The following is a 17517-nucleotide window of genomic DNA, read 5'->3' as shown; positions in this document are numbered from 1 at the left end:
AGTGTCTACTTTTTGTCTGTTTTCCTCACTAGTCTGTAAGCTTTGATATGATCACAAGAACACCTCACATTCTAGAACAGTTACCAAAATAACTTCAGAAAACACTTAAAACTTTTCCTGTCCTGAGCCTTTCTTTCTCATTTAAAAAAAATAAGTAATGTCTTCATTTTTTACTCAATCTAAGGGTGTCATATGATTCATTACATTAATCCCAGTTGATAAATTTGAGTTACTTCAGGCATGGCAGCTTCGAAAGTAATTAATTATCTGAGAGCATGAAGACAAAGATAAAGATGAATGAGAGTAGGAGGAAAAGAAAAGGAGAATAGAATAGAGGAAAAGAAGGAAAACTGGAGGAGGAAAATATGAGTAGTAGGAGCAGAGATGTTTGTAATGTAAGAATAAAAACTTCTTTCCCTCCCTTCCTGTTTTCACTTACACTGATCTCAACTTTCATTATATCCAACTTATATTTCTTTTCATTCCAAAGTTTGAACCACACTAGATTGTTCTAAAATATCAAGTAATATGTTATTTTGCAGTATGTTTAACTCATTCCAGAAGTACAAAATCCTAAAAATATGTTTATATTTTTCAGTTTCTACAAAGTTTTATCAAAGACTCATTAGTCAGGCAATTCACTTGAGACCACACACATTTTTGAAATTTGAGTAGGTCCTCATTTTTAGAAATGATTAGACTGAGTAGATCAAATAAGCAGGTAAATATCTTTCATCTGATCTTGATTTATATTTATGTAGATTCTGTAAAATTGTACCAAAGTTTTTTTATCCACCTTCAACAAGTTATGAAAATGCATAATATTGATCAATAATTTTTTCAAATTTTAAGAATTCTGCATGTCTGATCTTTACTTTTCACTTACTATGAACAGTTGTGTCCCTTAGTATTAAGTCGTACAGCTTTTAGGAGTTATTTAAAAGAGAGAGAGGGAGACTTTTTATTGCAATGCAGAATTTCAATTCACTTGAAATGGGAATTATGCCCTGTACTCTATACAACGATGGTATTTTTTCACAGATGGCAAAGATGATACTGCTTAGTAGCATGACAACTATAGTGCACAAATAAGAGTAATGGTAAACAATCCATAGTTTATGGGAACATTATTAGACTGACTTAAGGGGTAAGAAACCTCTGAGAAGCTAATGATCAATAACTGTCAGTATTTATATTGATTAACTATGTACAAAGCACATGGTAAAGTATTGGAAGACCATGCTATGGAGTACATCCTCTGGACAACAGAAATATCATTAAAATTTGAAAGAAAAAAGATGAGGTTAATTCTGGGTTGATTTAGGCTATTTAAACCTAAATGATTTCATATTAATGATTCCATGCAGAGTTAAAATAACCTCAAATATCCAATAAAACTATAGGTATTAATAATTTTTCTTTTCAAGTAAAATCATAGTTATTACTTTGCATCTGGAATTTTTAAACTTCAAATTAGTAATTGGGTAAACACAAAATATGCTGTGTACATTGAGGTTATTTGGGAGTTGAGTGCCTTCTGCTGATTAAAATAAAATAAGTATTTATTATTGTTATTTAATGTCATCAAATAAATCCAATGGTATCTTTTTAGCTGATTAAATGAGTCATAAGAAAAAGTAAGTCCTCTAAAATAACAGGATACTTTTATTTCATAGTAAGTTTTAAATTATTCAATAATATGTTTTTTAACAAAAATTATTTCGATCAAATATTTACACAAAAATTACATATTACAGACTTATTATCTTTAAAGTATTTAGCTTTATCTAAAAGATACATTTTTTCATCTTATAAATTTAACTCAGGAAGCAACATTTAGTGAACATCTGTGTTTAAAATTAAATAAGACAGTTGTAGATTTCTTTGTAATTTTCCAAAAGATGAAGTAACACTATATAATCTTATAATCTTTAAAATGTTGATCGACACTGAAAATTTAGTTTTCTATTCTTGAATACAGACAAAAATTATAGTTTTGAATCTTTGATTACATTGGTACAATCACAAACCTGTGTCTCTTAGCACAACCACACAACACACTTTCTCCTTTGGTTTCTATAGCACCTTAACATTGAATACAGTACATAGCCTTCTAACTCCGGAAAGTCTTACACTCCCCTTGTAGACAAGTTGTGGTGAACATCATTGCTAGGAATCAAACATATAAGGAATATTGCATAGTTCTCAAAAATAAAACTCGGAAACCTATCTAAAATATACTTGTACCTGTGATTTAGGATCGCATATTCAATTACCTGTGTCCAAATTACTTAGCAAAGAATCTGTCCTGATTTTTATGGTTTCATCATAAATGTTCTGTTTTACCCTGGCTGGCGTAGCTCAGTGGATTGAGCTCGGGCTGCAAACCAAAGTATCGCAGGTTCGATTCCCAGTCAGGGTACATGCCTGGGTTGCAGGCCACAGCCCCCAGCAACCACACATTGATGTCTCTCTCTCTCTCTTTCTCCCTCCCTTCCCTCTCTGAAAATGAATAAAATGAAATCTTAAAAAAAAGTGCTGTTTCACTGTCTTTTCTTTGTACAGTATAACTGGTAATCCTCAAATAGTTGCCTATGTTTAGCAGCAGCTGAAGATTTGGTCTTGAAACACTGACTGGAAGTTGTGTGTTGACATGTCTAATTTGATAGGGTACATGCAATTATGGTGATATATATCAAAAGTAATATCAAACTACACAGATCATGTGATATAATGGTAGTAGTAAAACTTATTGAAAGTAATAAATAAAAGGTGTGGTGAAATATCAATATATTTTTAAAAATCTATATTTACACAGATATATGAGAACCTTCATTCACAATGTTATGAAAACTCAGTCATAGCAGTAAATCCTACTAAACTAGCAAGAGAGTAGTGAAGAACAAAACACTGATGAATGGCCAATACTACAGTATTTTAGGTTGTATAACAAAACTGAGAATGTTGAGAACCATTGATTTATTGGATAAGTACTGGGTTAGAAATTGACTAGCTGTCAGATCCATGTTCAAATTACATTACATATAAACACATTTTTAAAAAATTTGGTTGTATATATTTATTCATTTATAAAACTGGATTGATAATGCCTATATTACAGAAATATTATAAACCAGAAATGTCTCAATGCTTGGAAAATAATAATAAATAAATATACATTTGCTTTCTTCCTCTCATTTTAATGAAAATAATCAGTCTTCCATGGAGAGAAGAAGTAATGTCATGTCTCTGTTTTCTGATTCACTTTGTTAGTTTAGTAATCTGAATGGCCATCAGAATTATCAAAGCATTCATCATGTGGAGACAGATGATGGTAGTCAAATTACACCTCAAATTCATGAATAGTGTGTATGTTAAAGGAGTGAATGGGTCCTCTCAAATAATTTCTTTGATATAGTTGTTGCTAACTCACAATGTCCCCATTTCCTCACATGTAAAATCAGAGGAATGGAATAGATCAGAGGTCTGCAAACTATACACCATGGGCCAAATACAATCTGGTAATTATTCTTGTGTGGCTCCTGGAGCACCACTCAAGAGACCTAACTTTTTCCTCTGTCCCAACTACCTGCTTCCCTAAGTTTTGTGCCCCATGCTGCCTGGGGGCCATGGGGGCAGCCACCTATATACTGGGAATGCTACTGATGGGGCCAGGTCCTGAACTTCACAGTGGACTGTCAGTCTGGGTGAGATGCCTACTCTCCAGATAAGCTGAAATTGAGAGTCAGGAGCTCTGGGAGGACAGAGGGGTGGACTGCTGGGATCTGGGAGTCACTGGGGTAGAAATTAACCTGGGTGTCCACCCTCCCTGCCCCACCCCCAGCCCACAAGGACCCTTCTTTGCCCTGTCACTCTTCTACAGAGAATGGTTCCAGCTGATGGCACCTGTATTCAAAGTGCATTCATCATCTTTGTGGACCTACCCAGAAAATAGGGTCGAGAAGGACTCTGTCTCTTGTTACCTAAGTACTTACATAATATCCTTTATTTTGTGTCTTAGCCTGCAAAGCTTAATACCGCAGTATTTACTATCCCCCTCTTTACAGTTCTCTGATGTGCATGGAAATCCCTTCAAAAGCATGTATCCTTAGGAGTCCTATACAGATAATGAAGGCCTCTCCCCACCCCCCTGAGGATCTCAAGCTCAAATACATGGGGCATGAAGTGTATTTTCTTCCAGTGTGTGGTTAGGCTTCTCCTTCTCTCCTTTCCTATCTCCAGAGGAATACATTTTACCCAGATGGGGAAAGAATGAGGCATCTGTGAGGTAAGGAGACACTAATGTGCCCATTACAAAAAAAAATAACTTTTTATCTATTGTTTTTCTTGCCATTTAAAAAAATCATTTGGCTTAACACAGAGGGATACTTAGATGGGAATGAATCCTTCTTACAGAGCAACAATTAACATCATAGTCAATGGTAAAAGACTAAATGCTTCCCCTAAAATTAGGAACCAGAGTAAGAAGCCCTCTCTGATCACTTCTATCCAACATGGTACATAATACTCTAACCAGTTTAGTAAGCATGAAAAGGTAGTGAGAGAAAAAAGTAAACCTTTCTTTATTTGACAATAACAGGATCATCTATGAAGACATTCTAAGGATTGTGTACAAAGAGCAACTAAAATTAGTGTGTTATTCAAGCAAAGTTAATGATACAAGTTAAATCTATAAAATCAATTATATTTATATAAGATAATAACAAAAAATAGAAATTAGAAGTAAAATAGCCTTCCCATTTACAACAGCAACCATAAGTATGAAATGCCTGTGGATAAAAGTGATGAATTTGGCAAAAGATGTGCAAGACTTTTGCACTGATATCATCGCATTTAGTAGCCATGTTTCTTTAATCTACTTTTATATAGTGGAGTTTAGGTGGATTCTCTGTTTGTACCCACACAATTTAGTGTTTGTTATGGCAGCACCCTACTCCAGTATCAAAATGACATCTGTTATCAATTGCTGTGTAAAAAGTACCCACTTTTCTGCTTTAGCAGTCTGCCGGGGCTACAGATATCCCTTGGCTCAGCTGGGGAGAGATGTGTTTTCAAGCTCACACACCTGGTTTTTGGTAGATGAGTTCTTAAGGCTGGAATAAAAATAAAACTAAAATTGACACAAGATGAGATTAACAGGAGAAAAAGCAATTATGTGTCCATGGGAGAATCACAATATGATGTTCAGATCATAAAATGAGCCTCTAAGAAATGATCAAATTAAGCACCTTTTTATACTTTTAAGGAGAAATACATAAATTTGTGAGACATTAATAGGACAAACAATGGTGTTGCCTATTAGAAAAGTATCTAAACAAGTTTGTGCTTAGGGTGCATATTAGTAGAGGCATTCTAAGGTGTGTTTATACAGGCTTTTTGACTCTGAATGTTTTTAACTCCTACGTTAAGGTTTTCTCTTAGTCTTGAGGAGCTGAGAGGGCACCTGTGACATAAAGATTTATTTCCTGCATTTAGAGAGACAAAGAGTTAGAGAGGTCCTCCTACTCCTGCTGTGTGCCAAGCAGTTTAAATTTGAAATAATTAATATGCCATTGTGGGGCAGCCTGCCCTGGGACCCAGCATAGGGTTAGCCTTGTTGACTATCGGCCAGAGGCAACCTTCAACAGTCTTGGCTTCACCAGGACAATCATGGGAGATTGTGCGTGTGTGTGTGTGTGTGTGTGTGTGTGCATGTGGTATATGTATATGAGTATGTGTATGTGTGTATATATGGAGAGAGAGTGAGAGGCAGTGCTAGAGTGAGTTGGAGCAAGAGAGAAGACACAACCTTTTGCATTAAAATCTTGGAAGTGACATCTTATCACTTATTACCCTGTGATTACCAGGAAGAGGGTTTTATTGGGAGGCATTTGAGAAACTGCCTCCAACACTTTTCATCTGGATCCCAAGAAACCATGTCCCTTTCACATGCAAAACACATTTGCTTCCTCTCAAACACCACAAAATTTTGTCCCACTGCATCATGTCCAAGTCCACAGTCTCATTAGCTAAATCAGATCCAAGTGCGAATAAACCTACTAGAAGAGAATTCCTTAGATTTGTAAATCTATGAAAAGAAAGAAATTAAAAGACAAGTTATTTGCCCCCCTCACCCACACACACTTAACATACAATTGGGAAACAGGCATGAGATAACTGATGTAAATAATTGTGTTCAAAATAGGGAGGAATAGGAGACACAAAGAACCCACTGGTCCATAGCAATTCTGGTACTTAACTGAACAAATGTTGGAAATACGATTAGGTTTCAAGGCCTGTGAGTAATTCCCTTGGCTCTTGGCTCCACCCTCTGTGCTCTTCCAACTGTCCTCTCAACCCGCCTTTCACTTTTCCAGGCCTGTGTTTCCAGCTAACTCAGCTCCCTCCCGGTGGAATTCTAAGAAATCCTAGAACCTTTTGTTGTGTACACTCTTTGTCCCTTTCAGTCTAAGCTAGATGTGTTTCTTTTCTTCTTTCTTTTTAAAATCCTTACCCAAGGATATGTTTATTGCTTTTAGAAAGAGAAGAAGGAGAGAGAGAGAGAGAGAGAGAGAGAGAGAGAGAGAGAGAGAGAGAGAGAGAGAGAGAGAGATTGATGTGAAAGAGAAACATGGATCAGTTGCCTCCCATATGTATCTATCTGGACCAGGGAGCAAAGCTGCAGCCCAAGTATGTGCCCTGACTGGAATCAAACTGACAACGTTTTGGTGCATGGGATTATGCTCCAAATGAGTGGGGCCAGGGCCTAGCTGTTTGTGTTTCTGAAGATACTGTTTTCTCAAAATGTTTATACACTTCTGTGGGTATTATTGGGATTTATTTCCTTAGATAAAACCCAAACCCACAAATCTCTTTAACATTATTCTCCACCTTGGAATCCTATTGAGATGGCTGAGAAACTATGCTCTAAGCTTCTTAGTCGGCCTATTGTTTGTGCCTATACTTTTCAAAATACTTTATTTATTTATTTATTTTTAGAGAGAGTGGAAGGGAAGGAGAAAGAGAGGGAGATAAACATCAATGTGTGGTTGCCTCTCGTGCACCCCCTTACTGGGGACCTGGCCCACAACCCAGACATGTGCCTTGACTGGGAATTGAACCAGTGATGCTTTGGTTCACAGTCCATGGTCAGTCCGCTGAGTTACACCAGCCAGGGCTGTGCCTGTACTTTTTAAACAGCACTTTATATGACTAAACTTTTAACTTTTTAAACACCACTTTGTGTAACTAAATAATACTTGATTCTTTTAAAAGCATTCTGAGGTATTAATAAAAGGTTGTATACTCACAACCTTTGGATTATTTTTGGATACATCTTTGTGCCAGGACTCAGATACCATTTCTTAATTTTAACATGTTTCCCTCTCTGGAGAGGCTGAGAATTTTGAAACCATCAAGATCTGGTTCTCTTTTGTTTAAAGGTAGTCAGTCTCTTCAACCTATCTCTCTGCATTTATATTTTACTATAAGCATCAGGAAAAATTCAGGAAGCAGCTTCAATTCTGCTTTGAAATCTCCTTTTCTACATCACAAACTTCATTAGGTACATTTTCTGGTCTCCACATAACTGCAGATGACCGTGTTTCTATTTTGATGCTACCACGTAACAAGTAAACTCCCTTCTCCAGTTTTCAGTAACATGTTACTCACTTCATTTAGAGGCTAAGTCTTCAAAGCTCTGATTTCTATTAACAGTCTGTGCAAAACAATTTAGGCATTCTCTAATCTGCTCTTTCAATTCCTTATAAACTTTACACACAGCACATTTCCAAAGCCATTTGCACATTCTTAGTGTCTGTTATGGTGTCCCAATAGAATGGTATATTTGTATACCATTAAAATGTATACAATGGATTTGGCTGTCTGTAACTGTGTAACAAATTAGTACCCATATTAGTGGTTTTAACCAATAACATGTGTTGCCTCACCGATTTTATAGGTCAGGAATCTAAGTACAGCTTCTTTGGGTTCTCTAATTCAAGTTCTTTCCAAAACTGCACACGGTGTCAGCCAGGGCCCTAGTCATTTCAAGATTCTATTAGGAAAGGGTCTCATTCCAAACTCACTGGCATGGCTGCTGGCAGGATGCAATTCCTTCTAAACTGTGCGTCTGAGTCTACCTTCAGTTACTTCTGTGTAGGCTTTTCCATGGTCACTCAAAATAAAGCAGCTGGCTTCAACAAATCAAGCAAGAGTGAATAGAGTGCAAGAAAGACAGAAATCATAGTCTTTTGTAAACTAATATAAGTGACAGCCTGTCTCTTTTATTGTATTCTATTCACCATAAGCAAGTCAAAAGGTCCAGACCGTACAAGGTGTTATACACAAGGAGGTTAACCCCAGGAGGCAGGGACAACTGGGAGTCATTTCTGGAGATGTCTTCTCTATATTCATTAACACTTCACCCATGATTGATGGGAAAATACACCCATTTTTCATTATCCCAGGGAGCTACAGAGGAGATGAGAAATATTTATTCAAGACAGACCATCTATATTCATGGAAATACAAATTAATTTCTGTGCTCATCATTCAATCAACTGTCTAGTGATAAAAAAGAACAGAAAAGGTAAGGTTGATGAGCAAACCTTAGCTTCCAAAAAACACTGTGATTTTGGAAGAAAGAGAGAGTGTCTAGAATCTACACAAACCTAAAGGTACTGGAAATCACGAAATACCCAAATTATTGTTCTTACCACTTAACTTTTTACTTTCACTTTCCCAAAGATGATAAAGCTTAGATTCCTATTAAAACTATCACTCAAATAAGCCAAGACCTTTCATTATTTCAAAAATTTGTTTTAACAGTTTCAAATCTTCAGAAATTCTATTTGGGTACAAATATGTGAAAATAGTTCAATAAGTACGTAGATTTGATGAAATAAAGTCTCTTAGCAAGGTCCGCATGCTTGGATCCCCTCAAAATTCATACATTGAAATCTCATTTCAAGCTCTTAATCCCTAAAGTGATGGTTTTAGGAGGTAAGGCCTTTAAGAGGTGATTAGGTTATGAGGTAGAGACTTCATGACTGGGATTACTACCCTTATAAAAGAGGCCCCCAGAGAGCTAGCTTACCCCTTCCACCGTATGAGAATATAGCAAGAAGTTTTAATTCATGAACCAGGATTCTGGCCCTCACTAGATACTGAATCTGCCAGCATTTTGATGTTAGACTCCCCAGCCTCCAGAACAAAGAAATAAATGTTTGTTGTTTATAAGCCACCCAACTTATGGTATTTTGTTATGATAGTCTGAATAGACTGAGATAGTTCTCAAGGTATTTTTTTTAAGATTTTATTTATTTATTTTTAGAGAGAAGGGGAGGGAGGGGAAGAGAGGGAGAGAAACATCAATGTGTAGTTGCCTCTTGAGCTCCCCCTACTGGTGACCTGATCTTCAACCCAGGCATGTGCCCTGACTGGGAATCAAAATGGGGATCCTTTGGTTCGCAGGAAGGCACTCAATCCACTGAACCATACCAGCCAGGGCTCAAGTATTTTTTATTGATATTAAATCTAAACACATACACTAGAAGAATACACAATAACTTTTAGAGTTGAAGTTATTTATTAAGAGGAGGTAAAGAGGGAAGTAGAAAATGGTAGAGAAAATGTTTTATATACTTCTGTACTCTTACAACTTTCTAAGCAAATCTTAGTGAACTTTAGGACTTGAATTCAGAGGCAAGGATTAGAGGTTAATTTATGACTAAAAAGAATGTGAGAACTTCAGATGTATTACATTTGAAAGAAGGAGAAGTCACAGGATAATAAGGACATCTTTTCATTTTAAAAACACTGCTTTTATTTTTCCACTGGAGAGATTTATTTACATTCCAAAAAATCTGAAGGCCCAGGACTTTTCTCCTAACATCTTTAAAGACATTTCTTCAGAAGCTGAGGGTAACAGATGCCTTTCTCTTCTATGCAAACGTCAATATTTATGTTTTTGAGGTTTCCCTGTGTAGAGCAGACCCTCTTACATATAGGGTGACATCTGGTTGTCATTGTATCTTCTAAGAATTGGGGCATAAATAAACCAGCACAAAATCTTTACTGTAAATAAATGTTTATTTTGCTTTAGAAGTGTCATATCTAAATTTAGGATAATATTAACAAATGCAGATATAGGAACTATGTTCAGATAGTGATACACATGAGAGTTACAACTGCATCCGTATTATTTTATTTTTTTACAAAATAAGGTCTGAGACAAATAGAAATATTAGCATGTTAAAAATCTGGTTGGGTATAAAATGATTACTACATTGGTTTCATAATTTTACAAATCTATTTAAAAAGTTTTTTATTTATTTACTTATATTTTTATTTACTGACTTGAGAGAGAGATTGATTTATTATTCCACTTATTTATACATTCATTGGTTGATTCTTGTATGTGCCCTGATCAGGGATCAAACCCACAACCTTGGCGTATGGGGACTCTGCTCTAACCGGGTGAGTTACTTGGCCAAGACTTGGTCTCATAATTTCAAAGACAACAAACAAAAAATATTTTTTGGTTAACATTTTGATAAAGAGCCCATAAAAAATGAATAAAGTGAATTAAAGAAAGTTTTGGCCTTACACACACTCATACATGCACACACATTGTCCACAGTGGAAATATGAAGGCATTAAATTCAGTCCAAAATACATAAGGAAGTTGTCTGCTTTTCAAGGGAGAAAGTGAGCTGTTTTGTACTTACAACCTTGTAGGAAGTAATTCATTGAATATTTAATATTTTGATTTAGGGACAGCCTCCTTGGAAAACTATAATTATAATTAATATTTTTTAATAATATGATAACTTTTTCCATAACAAAGCTGATTCAGAATGGCTATTATTAAAGTTAGTTTTAAAATTTTTGAAATGGATGATTTTGGCTCTAAGGATAATATTGTCATAGAACTGGCAAGAGGTCAAGTGAGTGCACTCATGCAATTTAGGTCATGTGATGTTCACAGAATTGAAAAACCTTTATGAAATAACTATGAGGGATCATATTCATCCATTTGCAGCTGATGACAGTGCTGACTTCCAAATGGGAACTTCTCCAGAATGTAATAACTTCTCTTGACTAGTTTAATTACAAATCGTGTACCCACAGTCTATTAATTACTTGAACTGCTCCCAAATTGGATCACCAGTTAATAATTTTAACTTCAATATGATTGAAGATTTACCTGCAGGGATCTATTAAAGGAAAGAAAAATTTAATCATATAGTTCAATGATTCTTAAGTCATTAGTCAGCATACCCAGTGAATCAGTTACTAATGTGTTTAATCAGAAATAGTAGAACATGGAAGTTCATTGGAACCATCAAAAAGAAATCAAGAGACACACAGTCTAGTAGTCATACTGTGTGGCTCAATGATGTAACTGGGGACCCATAATCTTTTTATGTCTTTATTCCACTACATTAATGTGCTAGCTTTTATTCCCATTTTTAATGGTTCATGGTCTCCAGATGGCTCTTGCTGTTCTAAATCATATTGGTGTTACAGGTAGGAAAAAGAATAAAAAAAGAGAAAAAAATAAATATTGAAGCCAGATCAGGGGAAAAACTTTCTAGATATCCTCATCTTACATTACTTTGGTCAGCAATGTGTCACATGATTACCTTAGCTAAGGGAATCTGAGGAAGACAACAGTAGTTTGGGCTCAAAACATTCTGCACTTTGCAAATTTTGGGTACTATTATTAAGAAAGAATGAAAAATTGGTAGTGGACAAACATTTCAACAATATGAAATAAAATAAGCAGCTTCTCTGGGTCATGGTAAATTCGATTATAGAAAATACGTCTCATTAAAAAGGATATTGATATTTTGGCTTGTGTGGCTCAGTGGATTGAGTACCAGCCTGTGAACCAAATGGTCACCAGTTCGATTCCCAGTCAGGACACATGCCTAGATTGCAGGCTAGGTCCCCAGTAAGGGGTGCTCAAGAGGCAAACACACAGTGATGTTTCTCTCCTTCTCCTTCTCCCTCCCTTCCCCTCTCTAAAAATAAATAAAATTTTTAAAAGGAAGGATATTGATTTACACACAGTAGAGTGTGATATTGGCTAATATTCATTGATAACTTACTACTTCAAAGTAAAATGATATAAATAGTTTATGTGTTAACTAATTAGAAACAAACTTTTTCTGTAATGCGAGTAGCCTTAATGTCCTCATTTGTAAGTGAAGACAATAATACATACACTCATAGTCATCAGAGAAGCATTAAGTAAGATCATAGATAAAACTACCATAAAAGAATAAGTTCTCAGTAAACTTCAGTTAATACTATCCAATTGCTTTGTTATATGTTTTTAAATTCTGAAAAAAATTATGTCCTCATATTAGCTTTTTTTGTACATATTCAGTTTTACACTTGACCATTTAAAAACATTTTGACTTTCCATAAATATATTTAAAAACAGAATAATTAAAACTTTAAAATGATTCGGATAAATACACAAAGCAGGATGAGTACAGAAATTGATTTTCCTATGGATAATTTATAGCATATAATCTCACATGTGTGGAAATCTAATGAACAAAATAATCTGATGAATAGAAATAGGGGCATAGGCAGATGTGTGGGGGGCTCTGCCCACAGACCCCTCCTGGTCACCACAGATGAGAATAAGTCTACCAAGACATGATCTATCTGCTTGAGGAGGAAAGGTGGCCAATCTCTCACAGGAGAAGGGCCTACAGCCTGTTTCTCAATGTGCTTTTACTGGGTTTATTTTGCATAGAAATACAGGGCATATACATAAAGCTCATCAGTCATTGTCAGGCAGTGATGATCAAACAACAAATAACATTCAAAGAACTATGAGGGCTTATTCTGAGTCTGGGTCAGATAGCCAAAGGGCCATAAAACTTTGGGAAACAAATTCATTTTATGCTTGGACTCTTACCATTTAAATTGAGGGCATCCTTAGCAAAGCAAGTTTCACAGGATTTTATGCATTCTCTCTTAGGCCTGATCACCCTGCCCCCAGGAACTGCCCATTCCTGCCCAGGGCCAACCTGCCTCCAACATTGTTTCAGGCTTAAAATTAGGTGGGGGAAGTAAGGCAGCCAAGAGATCAGGAGACTTCTTAAAGATAGAATGAGGACTCAGGCTATGACAAAACTGAGGGGTGAAGGCCCTTCATCCCTTTTCTATCATCCCCTAAGTCCTTCCCTAATGGCCCTTTTTGACTGTGCCTTGTCTTAAGTTGTCCCCCTTGAGAAATCTTACCTGTCATTGGCTAACCAGTCATCTTCTTGGAGCCAAGCAGGGTGAAGTAAAGGAGGCAGAGGCTGTGCCCCTGCTGGGAGGATAAACTTTGTCTCCTCAGTGGCTTATTGGTCTCGAGGTCTTTTTACTCAGCCCTAGCCACAGAGGGTTACAACTTCTGAAACCAGGCAGGGTGATTCCCAACACTCATGGAACAGACTGACAGCTGTCAGAGGAGAGGGGGAGGGGGGATGGATGCAAGAAGGTGAGGAACTTAGCCAGAGTGTGTGTGTGTGTGTGTGTGTGTGTGTGTGTGTGTGTGTGTGTGTGTGTGTGTGTATACATAATAACCCTTAGACACAGGCAACAGTGTGGTGATGGTCAGAGGGAAGGAGGGCAGGGTTTGGGTGGAGGCAAAGAAACATGGTGGGGGGAACGGGGACATCTATGACAGTCTCAACAAGAAAAATAAATAAAAAATAAAATAAATAAAAATAAAATGTCATTTAAAAATTCTTGCTAAAGTACTGAAAGTGCACAAAGCAATCAATTTTATAGCACTTTAAAAACATAAAAATTATGTTGCTTAATTTCACAATAACTAAACAGGCAAGTTTTTCTCATTTCTAATTTTTAGAAATGATAAAATTAAAACTCTGCATGATTGAATAATTGCCTGATTCAAAAGCCCTAGAAACCGGCAGAGGAGGGACCAGAAACCAGTCTGCTATACTAAATTCTAAATCCAATGCTTTAAATATAACCTACAATAAAAAATATAATGACATCTTACCTTAATACTTCATAATACTGTTGATTCAGAAATTAGATAAGAAAATGAGCATTCATTCAAATGTATAAAAATGAGAATGTTTTCTTTTTTGGCTGAATAATTTTGAATATCTTAATTGTTCATGTGAAAACAGAATACTTTTTATACCAAAGAACACTTCCTTGAATTTTAGCTTTTAGGTGTTGAAACCAGACAGACTTGAGCACAAGTCAATAAAAGCTTAGTGAAAGTATTCAAACTCTTGGTTTAAATACTGCTTCTCTTTTGAATTTTCTGAATGGCCTCAGGAAAATGATCCAACACTTTTGTACCTGATTCCTGTTTTTTAAATATTTATTTTCCCATCCTACCTATATGTCATATAAACTAATCAGTCAAATGTATTACCAAGTAAGTGCATGTTCCAACTGGAGAGTTGACTGAACAAGCTTACTAATAGTTGCTAAAAAGTAGTATTGACTGAAAAATAATACAGATTTGTCATAGATATCTTAGTAAATTTAAAACTCATTTGCCAAGCCCTGGCTGGCGTAGCTCAGTGGATTGAGCACGGGCTGGGAACCAAAGTGTCCCAGGTTCAATTCCCAGCCAGGGTACATTCCTGGGTTGCAGGCCATGACCCCCAGCAACCGCACATTGATGTTTCTCTCTCTCTCTCTCCCTCTCTCTCTCTCTCTCTCCCCCTTCCCTCCCTAAAAATAAAATAAATAAATAAAATCTTTTTAAAAAAAAAAGCTCATTTGCCAAAAGAAAGAAGTGCTTAATTAGGTTTGTTTTTAAGAAAGAATTACCTCTGTGTTAAAACACACACACACACACACACAACTAAAAAGTTTGTTAGAATCTCTCTATTCTAAAACTTGTAAAAATAAGGGAATATAGAGTCTTGGCACTAAAATGAACTTTACATTTTCTGGATTCTTACTACTTTCTTATGTTTGAATCCTCTCTTTAATTTCCCTTTAAAAAAACCATCCATCCTTTCTTTGAATATTTACAGCAAGCCCATTACCTTTAAACCTATGTATTCAAATTTCATGAAGTAAAACATGCATCAGCAGAGCGCACAAAATGTAAATGTATAGCTCATAAGCTATAGCTCAGTGAATCATCAAAAGTAAATACACTTATAACATCAACCTAAACAAAAAAAAAACCAGAAATAATAACATCAACTAAGTCCCTCTCAAGCTCTTTTCCAAGAGACACCATCTATGTTTTACTTAGTGTAAGATTGTGAAGTAATACACAAAATGCAATATTTGGTACATATTTGTACTTAACAAAATTCCATTTTAACCTAAAACTAAAATTTAACTAGATGTCCTACATTTTTTCCTTCTAAATCTTACAGCTTAATAAAAAGATAAACTATTCTTAATTCTAATAACATAAAATACTTTGGCCTTAAGAAAATTTATGTAAAATAAAATCAATATATTATGAATAGTTTGCCCTGTGATTTCATTGATTATACTTTATGTTTGTGAGTGTTTTTCATTGCTCCCTTTTACTGCTGTAGACACAGTAGCCCCTCACTTATATTGTTGATAGGTTCTCAGAAACTGTGACTAAGCAAAATGTTGTATAATAAAACTAGTTTTACTATAGGCCAATTGATATAAATAAGAGTTGTGTTCCAATGACATATTTATGGCCACCCAACTTTTTTTTAATTTATTTTTATTGTTGTTCAAGTACAGTTGTCTCCATTTTCCCCCACCACTACCCCTGCCCCACCCATCCCCATCCCCCACTCTGGATCCTACCCCTCTTTGGTTCTGTTCCCTTATCCTTGATGATCCTTCCCATTTTTATCGTTATCCCCTTACCCCTCCCATCTGACTACTGTCCAAATTTCCAAATAAAACCCCAAAACACCTCTTATATGAAACACTGAAATAAATGTGAGCTCTTCATACATTTAAGAAAATTTAACAAAAACAAATAAGAAGTATTTTCTAACCTGCTTATTCCAGTTCAGGGTTGTGGGTGGCTAGAGCCAATCCTGGACAAGACACCTTTCCACTACAGGGCACACTCCTGCCCACACCCACACTCCTAGTAGAATGATATAGACACACCAGTTCCCCTCACCTGCATGTCCTTGAGATGTGGAAGGAAATCAGAGTACTTGGAACAAGCCCATACAGTCATGGGGAGAAAGTACAAATTCTACATAGAATCACCCTGGCTGGGGTTTAATTTTTTTCCCTATCAATGTCATAATGATATGACAATGAAAAATAGATATTAGTCAATGATCTGATGTACCCTATTAGTCTGAACATACCACAATAAAATTTTCATTATAATCTTGGTGGTCATTTGAGCAATATCATGTTTTGGTAATCATAACACTGAAATTTATGTTCTTGAGCTTATCTGTTGCTGCTCACATAAAGTTTTTAAAACTATCATTTTCTAATATCATCTAATAGCCAAAGCTCAAATTTCTTGAATTATCTTGAAAATGGTTTTTTACAATTGGTTGGTTCAATTCAAGTTCTAAAAAGGATCCAACATTGCATTTTGTGGGCATCTCCCTTATGTCTATTTTTCCTCATTTCTTGTATTTTGGTAAAATACACATAACTTAAAATTTACCATCTGAACCATTTTATGAGTGCAATTCAGTGGTATTAAATACATTTATAATGTAGTGCTGCTACTATTATATGGATACATTTTTATTGACTATATATTTTGAAGTAAAATCCCTGGGTAATTGAAGATGCATATATTCAATTTTAGTAGAAATTTCCAGAGTTATACAGATTAGCTGTGCCAATTTATATTCCTATCAGCAGAGCATGAGAGGTCTCATTTCTTCACATCATTGCCAACACTTGGTATTGTCAGTGTTCCTAATTTTAGTCACCATGGTGGGAATGAAAATTTCACACAATGCGGTTTGTATCACGGCTTCAATTTGCAGTTCTCTGGTTTCTAATGATATTTTGGATATATTCATAATGCTAGGCTATTTTTGTATTCCCTTCATTCAGTGTCTTTTCAAAGTCCTTGCCTACATATTTTTATTAATATATCTGTCTTTGATAGTTGTTTAGACTTTCTTAGTTGTTCACTCTTTTGCTGAACAGAAATTATTTAATTATAATGCAGTTTAATATTTTGATCTTTTATTATTAGTTCTTTCTGTTATGATTTAAATACCTAGTTCCTTTTTGTAAAATTTAGGTAAGTCACCAATATCCACTAAAACTTTCTTAGACATTTTTAAGTAATGTAGTGAATATATGTATTTGGAATAAGTTGACATCTTTTTTTTTTAAGATCTTATTTATTTTTAGAGAGGGGATGCGAGGGAGAAAGAGGGGGAGTGAAACGTCAATGTGTGGTTGCCTCTCGTGTGCCCCCTACTGGGAACCTGGCACGCAACCCATGCATGTGCCCTAACTGGGAATCAAACTGACAACACTTTGGTTTGCAGGCCCACGCTTAATCCACTGAGCTAC

This window comes from Phyllostomus hastatus, unplaced genomic scaffold (genome assembly GCF_019186645.2).
Source record: "Phyllostomus hastatus isolate PE091 unplaced genomic scaffold, TTU_PhHast_1.1 phas_scaffold_93, whole genome shotgun sequence".
Classification (NCBI taxonomy): domain Eukaryota; kingdom Metazoa; phylum Chordata; class Mammalia; order Chiroptera; family Phyllostomidae; genus Phyllostomus; species Phyllostomus hastatus.
This window is presented reverse-complemented; position numbering follows the sequence as displayed.